This window comes from Archocentrus centrarchus, unplaced genomic scaffold (assembly GCF_007364275.1).
Source record: "Archocentrus centrarchus isolate MPI-CPG fArcCen1 unplaced genomic scaffold, fArcCen1 scaffold_101_ctg1, whole genome shotgun sequence".
Classification (NCBI taxonomy): Eukaryota; Metazoa; Chordata; class Actinopteri; order Cichliformes; family Cichlidae; genus Archocentrus; species Archocentrus centrarchus.
In genome coordinates this window covers 131644-147874 of record NW_022060147.1, presented here as the reverse complement: position 1 = coordinate 147874, position 16231 = coordinate 131644, and the positions used below count along the sequence as shown (strand labels likewise).

Here is a 16231-nt window from a genome sequence, read left to right as displayed (position 1 = left end):
ACTTGAGAAAGCTTTTGTCACAGTGTCTGCACTTGTATGGTTTCTCTCCTGTGTGGACTTGTTTATGCACTTTAAGGGACCTGCAGTGATGAAGGATGACCCACACTGGTCACAGAGGTGCTTTTAACCCCACTGTGGAAGAGTTCATGTTGTTTTAATTCACTTGTTGTGGGGAAGCTTCTCCCACATTCTTTGCAGTCCTTCAGTTTGTGTCCAGTGTGTCTACGCTGATGTATTTTAGGTTCTTTTGCTGACCGAAAGTTTCCCACAAAGGTCACAGAGAAACGCTTTCCCACACCACAGCGATGACAGGGCTGAGAACTGGATCCATCTGTGTGGCTCTGCTTCTAACAAAGACACAAAGACAGTGCAAGTCAGGGAATTCCTTCAAACATTTTTATCCTGTACGTCGCCTGGATAAAGAGCATCTCTGCTAACGTCCAATTACATTTTACTGTTACATTACAACACTCAGCTTACTGGGATACAATACTACAATACTACCACCAGAATACTACAATAATATAACTACGATAAACTTTAATGTCATACTAAGGTACTACGATACTAACACTGCAAAAATACTACCGTAATACGCCAATATCACGTCCTACTAAACTGCTACCAATGTAGTGCTACAGTAATAATAATGTCACGCTATAATGTGTCCAATTCTTATATAATACTTCAATAATCACTATATACTGGCTTACCACCACGGTAAATGTACACTTAGATAAGACTAAACTATTGTTAGTGCGTGTTTTTGCTTGTGAAGGAATGAGTCATAAACACTTTAGTCTTCATGCAAGAGATTTTATATATATATTGAAGAATCAGAGAAACCACATGTACATGGATCCTCTCAGCTCAGGAAATCGCAGTCTGCAAGCCGTTACCTGCAACCAACCTTACTGCGAAAACGACTTCCTCTAAGCTAACCTAACATTTATTTCACTACTACTCACAACCCTATTGGTTCAAAAAAGGTGGGGGCGGGCTTTGGTTTAGAACCGTGCCTTCCCTTGTTGGTGCCCTGAGCTGGTCCCAGCCCCTTGGCACGGCTCGTCCAATCGGCAGCACAAAACAGGTGGGGGTGGGATGTGGTTTAAACTTTTAGCCCACCCCTTCGTGGGTGCAAAGGCTGGTCCCAGCCTCTTGGCACATCCAATCGGCGGCCCAGAAACCCTAAACACTAAGGAAAACACCCACAGAGCAGACCATGCTCTCGGAACGTGGCTATTTTGCATTTCCTGAAGCAGTGGGGGGGGGGGGGGGGGGGGGGGGTGACGTTTACTGTTCACCTCTCACTTTAATACGCGCAGTGTTTTAGCATTTATCAGGGACTTTACGTACTAAGCATGTGTTCCCAGCCACGACAGCTGGGCAATAAGATTAGTGCATCACTGAAGTCTGAATTACCAAAGTTCTTGTACAGGACATATTTGAGCCATGATGGCTCGGCTGAATACCGAGATTAATGCATCTTTTTATAGCTTTGAGAACACTCTGACCTCTGATTTTAGATTCTTTCTGCTCTCCATGTCTCTATCTCTTTATTTGAATTCTTTAGCCCACTGCTTCTGACACTGCATAGGTATTTAGTTCAATCATTATTTAAGTCAAATAATACTTTTTAATTCCCCTCTGCCCTTTAGTGTTTTGAGCCAGCTGCTGAATTATCTGAAAAAAAAAACAAGTCCCAACACTATAACTGCTTATATAGTACCAGAATAACAAATACTACAATACTGCTAATACGAATACCTTTATTAGTCCCACAATGGGGAAATTACAGTTAACAGAACACCCATCCAAGTTATACATAGAGACAAACACAAACAGGGGAGACAGGTGTCTGAGGTCAAGCAGCCGTTTTACCGGCGCTACCTTTAGCAGAAAAAAACAGAAAGAGATACACTGGGATAGGTAGGTTCAAAAAAATCATCTCGTAGTGTGTTCGTTATGAACACCTTACGAGGTTCCAAAAAACACCTCAGCATAGCAGTAGCACATTTAAAGCCTGGAGAGCACTAGGGTGGGTAGGGGAGGGGCTGCCAGTGGAGACGAGCAGGATGCTGTGATGGTCACACAGCTTCCAGACCAGCAGTTCATGATAATGTTCATGATAAGATGGTACAGTCAGCCTTGGTTGCCAGGATACCAGTTCATACAGGTCACAACACGGGGCGGGAGTGAAGAGCATCTATTACATATCATCTCCAAGAGGCGATTTAGATAGACAGCCCTCCAAGGCCGTCTGGGAGCCAAACTCCAAATAGGGCAATTGTTTTGGTTCAGGTCGTCATAACTATTTGCTGACAGACCTTACAGTTTTCTGGTTACCTCTCAGAAGTCCAATAATCGGAATTTGGTTCTACTCCGCATGCAGAACAGAGACTCCAACACTCCTCCAGATGTAATCCACTTCGATTCAGCTCTACTGAGTCTGATTGACTTCGTACTGTTTCTGCGTCCCTCATAGGCAGCATTACTAGGGCCCGAACAGCTGCCCGGATACCAGGTATCCCCAGGTCCAATTCGGGAAAAGAAATCCTGGTATCAATATAAATGCCACGTCCACACAGTGCAGCCAGGAATGTTATCTTCCATAACATAGCCAGCCGGGTGTGTAGTCGGACCAGAGGAAAGAGGGCTCCCCTTCTCCCAATCTCCTCATGATGAGAATTTGGCCATCAGTAGTGTTGAGAGGCCAGCTGACCAGATCCATAATTTAATTTCCAGTTCGGGGATGTGTGAAGAGATGCTCTAAGCAGCGGAGCAGCAAAAAGCAGGGGGAGATAGGGAAGGCTGGGGAGAAGACAAAAATGCGTCCATCTCCACCAAGAGCAGAAAAAAATAAAATAATAAAATACTATATAACACCACCATACTATACAGAGTACATTCATAGAGCACAACAAACTGTGGGACTCACTATAAGTGAGCAGTGAGTGATTTTGGACACAGCTGTGTCTGTTCATTTTTCATACGGCTCATTTCATACAGACTTTCTCCTGCAGCCTTCAAACAAGTCACACTTTGACTCTGTGAGCTGGAGAACGGTGGAACAAAGAGAGGACATGAGAGGAAGATGAGATTCTTTCTAAGGTAAAGACTGCTCAGCAAGTGTCCTTTGATAAACTACTAATTTAAAGCTTACAGGTAACGTTAGCATTCATTTTAGAGTTTTAGTCAGATATTGGATCTGTACATGATGTTTCATCTTCTAGAAAGTTTTCTGAAAGCAAATGAAATGATAATTCATGTTATTCAAAGTTTATAGTGGACAGTAAGTGCAGGCTAAACTGGGTAGTTTGCAGTGTTGTGGTTCAGTTTACAGTGATGAACTCTGTTGGACTGCTGCAGGGCAGACTGTGGGATCCTTGGTCACTGCTAGGTTAGGTCCTGGTAGCAGCAGAGACATTATGAGAGAGAGACATGGAACTCAAATCTGAACTGAAATTTATGACTAAATATTAGATAGAAAGATGGTGGAAGTATAACTACCAGGAGAGAAGCTGTTAAAATCTTATTTGTGTACAAAGTCAGAAAACTTTTAGCTGATTTTATCAGATCTGACTGAATATTCTGTGCATGAAGTTTTTATGTCCCGTTGATCTTTGAAATGAAAGTTAATTTAGATAATGCTTCAAAATAACTGTAAGTGCTCCAGTGTGTTTCAATATGGCTGCAAAGTAACAGGACTCACTTCTAGAAGGAGTCATCAGTTTGAATTTAAGCTGATTGTGTTCTTTAGGGACACTTGCCAAACTCCAGCAGCCATAATGGCAAATGTAACATGGACCTATATATGGTAGGAAGAGGTTACACCACCCAGGAAGCTCCGCCCACACACAGCAACAGGAAACCAGGTGAGTCAAAGACAAACAATGTAAATAGTTTTAAAGGCCCACTTCCAGCTCTGCTGTGGAAACATTAACGTAAACGAGCCAAATATACGACAAAAAGTGGCATCACAAGCAAACAGCAAAGCAGGCCGCCTGTTAAAGACCGACTCCCTGTGACAAATATTTAAACTGTTTGTAGTTTGGCTCTGTTTACTCTGTGCTAACAAAGCTTACAGGTGTTTTTACCTGCAGACAGAAGAATTTGGGCTTCAAAGCAAAGAATTAAACAGAAATGTTTTGATAATTTTTTCTATGGTTGTATTTTATAATTTATTTTTTATGACAATAAAATTATTTTTATTCTATATACACCTGACTGAAGGAGGAGCCACTGTAAACCAACATAAAGACCCATATATGCAGAAATAATAATACCATGATATACCAGGAAACTGGTGTATCATAAATAATACAGTGATATAAATGTTTGTCACTACAAAAAGTAATAATTTAGTTTCTTATGATCATAGAAGCAAAAATCATAACTGAACAGTTGTTCCCAACAGTCAGGCTAAAGTTACAAGATCAAAATAAAAACACATACCTCACAGTAACTGCACTTGTAGAGTCTCTTTCTGCTGTGGATCTGTTGGTGTTTTCTCAGGTTCTGTGGAGCTTTAAACGTCTTATTGCACAGGTCACATTTATGAGGTCTCTCCTCAGTGTGGGTAAACATGTGGGATTTTAACTGTGCATCTGTTCCAAACTTTTTGCCACACTGATCACAGCTGTACACATCATGTCCAGTGTGAATGCGTAGGTGTCTATTTCTGCTCTGTAGCAGACTGAAAGTTTTTCCACAATAGTCACAGCTGTATGCCTTAATTCCAGAGTGGGTAACTTGATGACTCTTTAAGCTACTACTCTGAGTGAAAGCTTTCCCACACTGATCACAGCTGTACGGTTTCTCTCCACTATGGATGAGTTGGTGTGTTTTTAAGCTTCCAGCCCGGGTAAAAGACTTTCCACACAAGTCACAGCTAAATGGCTTCTCTCCAGTGTGGATGACTTGGTGTCTTTTTAACAAAGTCTTAGTAGTTAAATCCTTCCCACACTGATCACAGGTGTATTTTTTTCATCCCTTCCTTCTGTGAGGTTTGTCAGCCTCTTGAGAGTGCTGACTTCTCGCTCCATGTTGGTCCTGCCGTGACAGAGATACAAACAGAGGCAGTGAGTGAAATGCAGTCGTGGAAGCAACTTCAAACTCCATTAATATTAGAGTTTTGTTGGTAGCGTCCAAAGATCTACTAGGGCTATTACCTCCACCTACTGGTGACAGTAGCACATTACATGTAGCCATGGACAAGGGAAAAAAGAGGAAACATAAATTTATGTAAAATGATTTCAAAGCATTAATTGGACATCCTGGTTATAAAGAATCATAACAGTCCAGCTTCAAAATGCCAAAGGATGGGACAACACTGCAAATGGATGAAAGCCATCCTGGAAACTTGTTTTATCTGTGAGCTAACAGACACATCCTGGTCAAAGATGAATCCAAGATTCCTCACAGGACTACTGCAGGCCACATGAATGACATGAAAGGACAGAAAACACACACTTTTCAAGTACTGTATGCATATATTTTCTAATAAATAACAAAGCAAATATGAGCTCTCTCTCACTGAGTTTCTGATCACACTGACAGACAAACTCCACAGTGTTGAACTGCAGTTTGTGATGGTAGTTGTTGTTCTGCTCTGCAGCCTCTGTGAGTTTGGTGTAGCAGCACATGAAGCAGCTCTCCACCTTCTGCAGCTTCTGCTTAGAGTGACCCTAAAGCTTGAAGCAGATCTTCAGAGCAGAACAAGGACTACTGCCACCAGCTGCAGTCCAACACAGTGGAGTTGGAGTGTGTTGAACCACGGGATGAGAGACTCTGGGGATCACCACAACAGCAACGTCAACAGCTACTGGTACAGCATTTCCAAACCAGTAAGCACTGGAATCAAACTGGTTGGAAAACAATGAGATCTAATGAGGAGAGAGTGGAAAAGTGCTATGAAAATATGAAATGTGTAATTATAACAGTAATGAAAATGACATTATAGATCAAATACTGCTCAATGAAAATGATGTATTGTATGATAAATTGTGGGTTTGATCTGAATCTTGATTATTAATGTCTTTGTTTCAGTGTCCTGTTAAAATGTGACCTTTTTATTTTGTCTTGTTGTAACTTCAGTGCTAATTGGGACCATAATAAAACAAACCAACAGCAGCTGATGAAGTCACACAGTTTCAATAATAGTGTAACACTGATATTTTTCTCACCTGTTGTGTTGAACTCATTGTTTCTTCTGTAGAGGCTGAAAATGTTCCTCTGCTGCTCTGTCAGACTCTCCTCCTCCTGATAATCAGCTGCAGGAGAACAGATCTGTATTAGAAGCTACCACACTGCACTGTTTGGGGGAATGAGCCCTTTAAGGCTGGATTTGGATTGATACACTTTTGTGGGATACGGCCGGTTCTAGCCGGCTATGTTAGGGTGGGCATCTAGAAACAGTAGGTGGGAAACTTGTTTGAAACAAAGACAGAAGGTCTGAACAGCCGACTAGTAACCCACAGGTTTGTGGTTGGAGTCCCTGTTGGATCTGGACTTGAAGGAAACGAGTTTTTATGAAGTTTCAAATATACTCATGGTACATGTTTGCTCTTACCATCGTTACATTTATTTCCCTGACAAATCTGTGTTTGACTGGAAAATAAACATAACTGATTAATGACACAGAAGCTCATAATGTTTGGGGTCAGCCAAGAACAGTGTGTTTGTTCTGGGTATGTCTCTAACTAACAGATGCCAGGACTCTGTCGGGTGAAATGGTCAGCCACTGATGGAGACCAAACAAACAATAAACAGAAACTCTGAGGTCATGTGAAGACGCAGCTGCTGGAATCCTTTGTCTTGCACATTTCTTGTTTTGTATATGATGTAAGCAAGATTGATAAGCTTTGACTATATGAAAACCTGAGCTGAAGAAGAGAGGGTCAGTACTTCATGTCATGTCCAGTACCACACTGGGTATGGTATACAGTTCTGACCCAGATTATTCTGTAAACTGTATGAAAATGGCTAATTAAATGTAATAATTAACTACTTATTCCATTGTGTTGTGTAATTCCTGTTCGATAAACGAACACGCCGAAACCTGGGAGGAATAAGCTGGTAACAGGTTTCTTCAACTGCAGTGACTGGGAGGTTTTCAGGACCGCTCCAACAGTTTGGATGAGTGTACAGATGCTGTGACGTCCTACATCAGATTCTGTGAGGACAGCTGCACACCATCATACACCAGGGTGAGTTATAGTAATGACGAGCCCTGGTTCACAGCTAAGCTGAGGAGGCTGAGGCTGGAAAAGGAGGAAGTGTTTCAGAGTGGAGACAGAGGCAATTTCAAAGTTCAGGTTGATTAAAGCAGTGAGAGGCTAAACAGGTGAACTGAGAGAAACTCCAAAACCAGTTTTCAGTGAACGACTCTGCTTCTGTCTGGAAAGTTCTCAGTGACCCAACCACAAGCCTAAAGCCCCCCCACTGCACCAGCAGTTCACACCTCACCAACAGCCTGAACAGCTTCTCCTGTAGCTTCAACAATGGGACAGACCTGTTACTCCCACACCCCAGTCCCACCACCTCCACCATTCATACTACAACAGGGACCTGCTCACCACCTCACAAGTCTCTCCACCCCCCATGACGCCTCTCTCCATAGTTGAGAGAGATTGTGAAGAAGTGCTGCGTGGTGGGTGGGATTGGACTCAGTATGCAGGACTCACAGGCGAACTAAACCGAGACATAAAATACAAAATAAACTGGGCTGGACAGGTGCCAGGTAGTGATGTTACGTCTTGTACCGAATCCCCGAGGAATGCGCCGAGCAAAAGGGGGCGTGTCCAAATGAAGCCTGTGTCGAGGCCCGTATCATTTTTGAGAAAATCACGTGACAAAAGCCCAACGTGGCCCCATTTTCTGAATTCACGTGACTGCTACATTATGTGATTGGAGCTGCTGAAAACGACGTGGGAACCAGAGGAAGTGTTCTGGGTGATCTGAGTCTGATCCACTGTTACAGCAGCAGAATCAGAAGCACCTGGATCCTGTACTCATTAGAACTTCAGTTTCAGCACCCTTGCTTCTTCAGTCTTCTGTCAGAGTTTTCTCTGACATAAAAGCTACACATACATACACCTTCACATATATATATACATGCATATACACACACACACATACAGTCTTGCTGTAGTTTGTAGTAATGTATGTGTGTTCCTCTGTCATGGAACGTACTCAATAATGAGGGCAAGAAGCCGCAACCATCCTCCCACGGGATCCAGAGGCAGGCAGAGAAAGACCCAGGGGACCCGGTTCATCCACGGCCCACCAGGAGCACAGAAGACCCAAGACCACACATCCCAATGGCAACTGCGCGCACACCCCAGAGGAGGAAGACCCCACGGTCAACGGGCAAGAGCCCAGAGAGCCAGAGGCAATGAGCAGCCCACCCCTCCGGCAGGCCGGCCCGCCCAGCACGAGCCGAAAATGCAGCCCCAAGGCCCCAGGCGCCCGGGAAGTGCCCGACACCCCCGTGAGAACCGCTGCCTCTACACCTGAGCGCCCCACCCCCCCAGAGGACATGCGGGCACCCCAGCATCCCAGAATGCCGGCCAGACATCCTGACGCGGGCCAACCCACCCCACACGGCGGTGCGCCCAAGGGAGCGCAGACCCCTCCAGCACAGGAAGGGGCCCAGCCGGGAAACGGGCGACCCCGGGCACCAGGGCCCCAGACCCACACCCCAACCGCCGCAGAGGGGGCCGGCCACCCGGCACAGGTACAGCCCCCACCACCACAGGCACCCCAGCCCCCAACCCAAAGGCCATAAGAGCATCCATCCAAGCCCCCGAGAGTTTTCTAAGACAGTGGAAAGTTATACCAAAAAGAAAGAATCACCTGAACCCCAACACTGTCAGTTTTTTATTCATGGATCAAAATTAATTAAACACCCCCACCTCCACCCAAGCACTTCTTGTAACTGTTTATCCACAAACACACCACACACTGTCTATATACAATACTGTATATAGTGTTTTGATGTGTATGTGTGTATATGTATATGTGTATTTATATATTTTTTTGTATATAGTGTTTTCTGTTCATTTTATCCTTCTTCTCTGTTCTTGAGCTGCTGTAATGTGCAAATTTCCCCGTCGTGGGATCATTAAAGTTTATCTTATCCCATCTTATACTTTATTAATATACAGCTTAGATCAGGGCTCTTAAACTCAATCAAAGGACGGTCCAAAATTGAAGACACAGTCTGAGTTGTGGGCCGAACTCGATTAAAAATAATAATTTGAATCAGCAATATGAATTTGACAGCAACTTTTTCTTCAGAAATAACAGGAAATAAATCAGAGCAGGTCTCCACTGCTGTGTTTGCAGCTGCACTTTTTGCTGAGAAACTGGACACACTGCACAGTTTATGCAGCGTTTTTCCAACTGTGAAGCTCAGAAATTCACATCACAGTCGGAATAACAAGCCTGAGATGAATGATGGAGACCAAAACAAACGAGGAACATAACAGAACTCAGTGACCACAGAACTGACAACAATAACACACAAAACGCTGGGCACATGGCCCAGGACCATGACAGAGATGTAAATCCTCTTTCAGAGTCAGAACCCCCACAAAGCAGCTGGACCAGACTCAGTGTGTCCATGCTGGAAAAATGCTTTGAATTATGATCATTCTGCAGCTCTGAGACCAAATTAAAGTAAAGCAGTTATAATGTTATGAACAGACAGCTGTTGTGATTGTAGAAATAACCTTTCTCCCACATTCCTGTAGGTTTCTGTTGCTATGGAGACTGAGATAACAGAGGAGGACAGATTGTGACTCCATGATTGTGTGAGTGTGTTTCTTTTTTCTGACCTTGCCAAAGTTTGCTGCTTGAAAAACACCTAATGCTGTGCACACTGTGTAAGAATGCTCACAGGTCTGACCCTGTAAGCATGATGTCTCACAGAAATGCAATAAATTATTAAATATTATTTGCTCGGGCAGCACGGTGGTTAGCACTGCTGCCTCACAGAATAACATCTAGAAGGTCTGGGTTTGATTCCACCTTGGCCCGGGCCCCACTCCCTCCCCGTGTCTGCGTGGGTTTCCTCCCACAGTCCAAACACATGCAGTTACTGGGGTTAGGTTAATTGGTCACTCTAACTTGCCCATAGGTGTGAGTGTGGATGGTTTTCTGTCTCTCTGTGTCAGCCCTGCGACAGGCTGTTGACCTGTACAGGGTGTACTCTGCCTCTCGCTCTGTAACAGCTGGGATAGGCTCCAGCCCCCTGCGACCCCGAACAGGATAAGAGGATGGATGGACGCTCTCAGTGCTTTGTGAGTCCATCATCTACCACACATCCTCCTGTAGATTAGTTTATAGCAGCGAGTCATTCATTTCATCCACAGCAGCAAACACTCAACCACTAAAGTTACCTCAGTGCTTACCTTTAGCTGAGCCCACAGAGAGAGATTAATGCTGTTCTCAGGTCAGATCCAGGAGATCAGGGTGCGCGGATCGATCCAAGTATCAATAGTATCGATACAAACGTTGGTGATGATGTTGGATCGATGGTTTAGTTTGTTTCTCCTCTAAGTTCACTTCTTTTCCTCAGCTCCGCCCCACCCCGCCCCCTCCTTCCCGCTCTGCTGTGGTTTGTTGCTGCGCGGTCACGTGGGCTGGAGGATAACCAATGGTCAGCGCATCCGCCATATTGGAGTCAGATCTGTGCTGTAAACTAATGAATGTGAAAGGACTGAACTTCATGAAGCGCCTTTCTACAAAGTTCTTTGAGTTCATGCGTTTCATCCACACATTCAAATATGCACTAATTTATACTGGGAAACTGACAGGCACCAAAAATGATGTAACTTTCTCTGATAATTATAAATGTTCAATAATCCACGTATGTTAGGGTGCTGCATCAAACCAGCGTCTGTATTTCTAATGTTTTGATGAGTGTTTACAGCTGCTGATGTTTGTAACACTGTTACTGTGATGATAAATGTCTACAATAACCAGATCCTGACATGTAGATATAACATCTGCAGGTTTATGAACTTAAAAAACATTTTTATATTCACTGATTTTTATCAGTTATTAATGACGATCTTTAAGGCAAAAAAAATGAACAGAGTTTACTAATTAAAAAAGACACTGCAATAGACACTGATCTACTTCATTTTCTTTAACAGTAAAACTGTATACTAAAACTATTAATCTATGTTTTATTGCATACAATAAAATGTTATGGATAAGGTTTGTTATGGTTTCTCATGTGTCTGTTATTCCTCGTGTTCTGTTAAGTGTGCATCATGGTCAGTCACTTCCTGTTTTATTTTGACAGTCTCATGTTCCCTGTGCTTTGTGTTTAGTGTCACTTCCTCTGTGTTATTAGTTTCATGTGTCTCACCTGTTGCTGTTTCCATTCTCCCTGATTTCCTTGTGTGTATTTAAGCCCTCAGGTTTTCTCTGTCCTTTGTTGTGGTGTCATCAGTGTTTCCCTCCTCAGTTGTGTGTGTTCCAGTTTAGTGTTTTTGTTTTTCACCATTTTCTCCCAGGCTGGGCGTTCTGCCTTTTGTTCAGCCTCAGTTGAGATTTCATTTTTGTGTTTTGCATCATTCGAGCCGTCTTCAAATAAAGCGGTTTAAGTTTAGTCCTGTTTGGCGTCCTGCATTTGGGTCCACCCCTCCCTGCCACACAGCCACACATGACAACCTGGACATCTCAGCCCTCAAAGAAGGCTCTAGAGACCCCATCAGTCGACTGTTCTCAGCTCATCCAGCTAACCAAACCCCTGCCTCTGCAGTGCTGTGAGTACTCAGTGTAGCTATGCTTCATACAGCTGTGGGCACCATGCCCCTGGTTACAGTCAAACCTCATGTCCCTCCTTCCACCATCTCCCACTCCTTCAGATATAATATTTCATCCTTGTTTCTACTAGGACCCCTCTTATGCCCCTCCTATGTCCTGCCTTCATCACCTGACGGTCTCCACAGGTGGAGAGCGTGGAAAGAGAGAGGATGAATTACAGGACAGAGAAAGAAGAGCAAACCCTGTGTGTGTCCTTCTGGAGGATCTCAGAGGGAAGCAGCTGATAAATGAAGAGCTGAGAGAGGCTCCATTTATACTATGTTGGCATTTGTTGTCTTACAAATAAAGATTGATTGATGAAAGTTTGAAATAGCTCCCCGTTTTTACCCTTTAACCATGAAATTTGATCATTTATAATAAAACAAGGATCTACAGTTTTAGTTTATAGTTTCACAGCTAAAATCAAATGAAGTCGATCAGGTTATAATATTTTTGTCTCAAAGATTGCAGCCCAGGACAGAGCTGGCCTTCTTGATGAGCCTATCAGGTCTCTTCCTGTCAGCAGCTGTTATCCTGCTCCCCCAGATGTTATCCCCCCCAGCATGCCACACTGTAAAAAAGGGCCACCACATGAACCACCTCACCAACATCAGTACATGTAAACATAGAAACATTAGAGAAACATGTTGTAGTGGAGTATTTAGCATTTCTAATTATCAGTTTTTGTGCCTCAGTTTCCCAAACTCTCTGAGAGACCGTGTGAATGAGGCTTTAACTTAGAGAACTTTGTAGAAAGGTGCTTCAGGAGCTTCAGTCCATTTACTTCTGTTACTTTAAAAGGCACCTCTGACACATCCAACATGGCCGACGTATTGCAGCAACGGGATGACCCGCTCAATGCAGCGTCTACGTGTGTGTGTGTGTGTGTGTGTGTGTGTGCGCGCGCTGTAGAGAGTGACTAAGAGGAGCATCGTGTGGATATTTTGGGCTTAATATTATCCACTGGCATTAATATGTTAAGTGTTTTTACAGTGAAGTGAAGATTTTAGGTGTGTGTGACTCTGTTTGATCTGCACTTTATTCTTTGTGTGTAAAAATGCTTTGTAATCATCATCATTGTGCGTCTGTCAGGCTGAGCTGCGGTAGAAGCTCTTTGCCTCGTGCTGTGTGAGGCTGTTTGTCTCAAAGAGTGTGTCTCTGTCTCCTGACCTTGATGAAAGGAACTCCGTGTTCTGGGAGGGAACAGCCCCCAAAGATAATCACTGACAGAATGTGTGTGTTCCCTTTGTGTCTCTTTCTGCTTAGCAGATAAACAGCTGATCAGGGTGTGGAGATGAGGCGCAGCAGAGGAATGAACTTTGACCTTGAACTCTGTGTTTGCTGCTAAGAAGTGAAGTCAGAAAGGCCGAGTGATCACAGTGCAGAGGGGTGAGAAGCTGCAGAGACACACAGTGCTGTGCAAAAGTCTCTGCCTCCTTCCTCACCTCTGCTCATTTATCAGACTCACATCTGAGCTACCTGGTTATTGTTGGCCTCTCTGAAAGGACTGTGACAGTGGGCTCTGTCTCCGTGTCTGGGTCTGTCTGAGGGATGCCCTTCCTCCTGCTCCACGGGAACAAAGCTTTTTCTTTTTCGTACTTTTTCATGTCTTTAAATAAGTCCATGGTGTTTCCACAGTAGAGAATTTCCTCCCAAAATGCATCACTGTTTACACTTTTTCATTTCCAGCTATAAAGTACATCTGCAAGACGCTCTGATTTCTCACTCACTGCAGCCAACATGACTGCTCAGTGCTGCTGAGTCACGTGACTGCAGACAACTAATCAAAGCAGTGCAGGGAGGAGGGGGCAGAGCAAAGAGTGCCTGCATGACAGGAACTGTGTTTGCACAGACATATCTGCTCTCTGATGAACAGGAGCAACGCACTGAACTTACAGGAGACAAACAAACTAAAGTATCGATCCTGTCACACTAATATTGTTCGATGCCAATACCAGCATTGTATCAATAATATTGATATTTTGGATCGATCCTCCCACCACTAGTTGAAATTCTCTGCAACAGTAGCAAGTTATAAAGACACGAAAAAGAGCAACAAAGAAACAAAGAGGAGGGAAATCATCATCAGTTCATATTAATCATCAATAACCTGAGTAAATCCAAACTGCAGATTTTCAATGATTTCATGCATTAAGGGAACAACGTGATCCAAACCTATGTAAATATAAATGTAAATAAAATAAAATATAAATATGTAAAAATAAAAATGATTTTCAATGTTTTTGTGGGTTATTGGACTTTTTAGGTAATTTCTGTTGGTACTATGTATTTCTTTCATACATATTTTGAAAATTTGGGATATAAAGATTCTATTGATGCATAGAAAATTGAAATATTCCAAAAAAATGGCACTACAGCATTTAAAAATGTAAAGATATGGCCTGGCGGACCTGTTCTATTGTTGGTCATAAAGGGTTAAACATTTGTCCTTTATTCATTGAGTAAAAAACAATAACACTGATATTATTGCACTTTTACAGTGGTGGTACTGCAGTACTATAGTATTATTGTAGTCTTAGATTAGAATTTTTTAGTGTGACATTATTACTGTAGCACTACGACATTAAGGTTATTATAGTATTAAATGAGTAATATTACAGTATTATGGTAGTAGTATTGTAGTTATTATATCCCAGTAAGCTGAGTGTTGTAATGTAAACAGTAAAATGTAATTGGACGTTGGCAGAGATGCTCTTTATTCCAGGCGACGTACAGGATAAAAATGTTGAAGGAATTCCCTGACTTACACTGTCTTTGTGTCTTTGTTTAGAAGCAGAGCCACACAGATGGATCCAGTTCTCAACCCTGTCATCGCTGTGGTGTTACAATCATCAACAGAGCCTAAAAACACATCAGCGTAGACACACTGGACACAAACTGAAGGACTGTAAAGAGTGTGGGAGAAGCTTCACCACAACAAGTGCATTAAAACGTCAAAAAGCACCACTGATGCAGACTCGATAAAAGGGGCGGAGCGATAACATATCCAGGTATTTTGAGCAAACTTGCCTTTATGCGTACTTAGGTTTGAAACAGTACTTGGGCTGAAAGTGATGACGTTTCACAAGAACGCATATTGAGAAACGGCCTCAATGCTCTGGACTCTACCAAAGACTCACCTACAGAAGGACTCAAGAGGAAAAGACGGCAGCACAATCCGAAAACTGTGGTAAGACTTGGTCGTTTCTAAAACAAAAATACTAAGAGTGGTGGAATGGTCACAGTAAGCTGACAGACGTATTGTGATTTGGTTTCTTATTTTTATTTGGTTTCATCTTATAGGAAGCAGTTCGCGGCCTGCACAACTCTGAATCCAATAAAAGCCGGTATGATCCTCTGCAGAGGTAAGAATCAGAAACAAAGCAGCAGTATTCAATGTGTGGAGGAGAGAAGAACTTAAAATGTTTTTAGTTATTTATTTTCACCTTTATTTTCCACAGACTGTGTTCGCCTCACAACGCGAGTGTGAGTGTTCCTAATGCGTGGACCGTGATAGAATTGTGTGTAAGTATCTATTGGTGTTGTATGTTTGTGTGTTTTTTGCCTGACTATTGTTTATATATGCACTGTGTTTACGCTCTTTATTTACAATGTACAAAAATGTTTTCCAGCTTCTTGCAAAACCTACAGACGGTCCACTGCAACTTCCGTTACAGTCAGCCTCACGTTCCGGAAAAGGCGGCAGCCATTAAAAATTCTGCCCGGTGACGTGCAAGAAGGAAGCCGGTAAGAAGGATTGTATTGTATTGTTGGTCTGCTGTATTTGTGTAGTTAGCTTGGAAATGCAGTTTTAGTTTAGGAAAATATTACTTATTGTTTTTTTTTAACTTTATATAAAATCTGGCTTCTTCTGAACAACCCAAAATGTATATAAAAAGGTGATGCAGTGAAGGTGAAAATAATTAACATTGAATAGTTTTAGCAGCTGTAATATTTTGGGACCGAAAGATAAAAAGTGTATAATCAGTTTAAAGGTGCCTCAAGGGTTAATGACCAAAATCACTGAAGTACTTTTATCAATATTAAATTTTTTCCAAGTACTTGTTCATTTGTCTTTTATTCACAGGATGCACAGGAGTTGGTACTTTGTCACATAACCATTGTTTTTGATGACAAAGATGGGCTGATTAAATTTTTTTTTTTTGCATTCAGGGTCTTATCTGCTATGTGTGCATTCAAGTCAAGAGACTCAAACTTTCAGTGTAGTTTCCTGATTCTTCACAATGTTTCATATAGTTTCATAATGACTTAATGTGTGCTCTGTGTCAACAGCCGCTGGAGGCGAGGGCAGGTGTCCTGGCAGTGGAGGAGGTTGCCTTCTGGGACGCTGTCACCACTGACTTCATGTTGGATGAGGAGGATGGCGTCTCAGAGGCCTTATCGGGCTGGA

The 16231-nt window shown here is 42.8% G+C and overlaps 1 long non-coding RNA gene across 1 annotated transcript; it reads right to left on the bottom strand.

Annotated features, from left to right (window-relative positions):
* Positions 1-201: 201 nt before the first annotated feature.
* LOC115775290 (uncharacterized) lies at positions 202-10949 on the bottom strand. Its single transcript, XR_004019292.1, has 3 exons — positions 10416-10949; positions 4456-5052; positions 202-347 (listed from the first exon to the last, which is right to left on the bottom strand). It is a non-coding gene; the product is annotated as an uncharacterized LOC115775290 (long non-coding RNA).
* Between the last annotated feature and the right edge of the window lie 5282 nt (positions 10950-16231).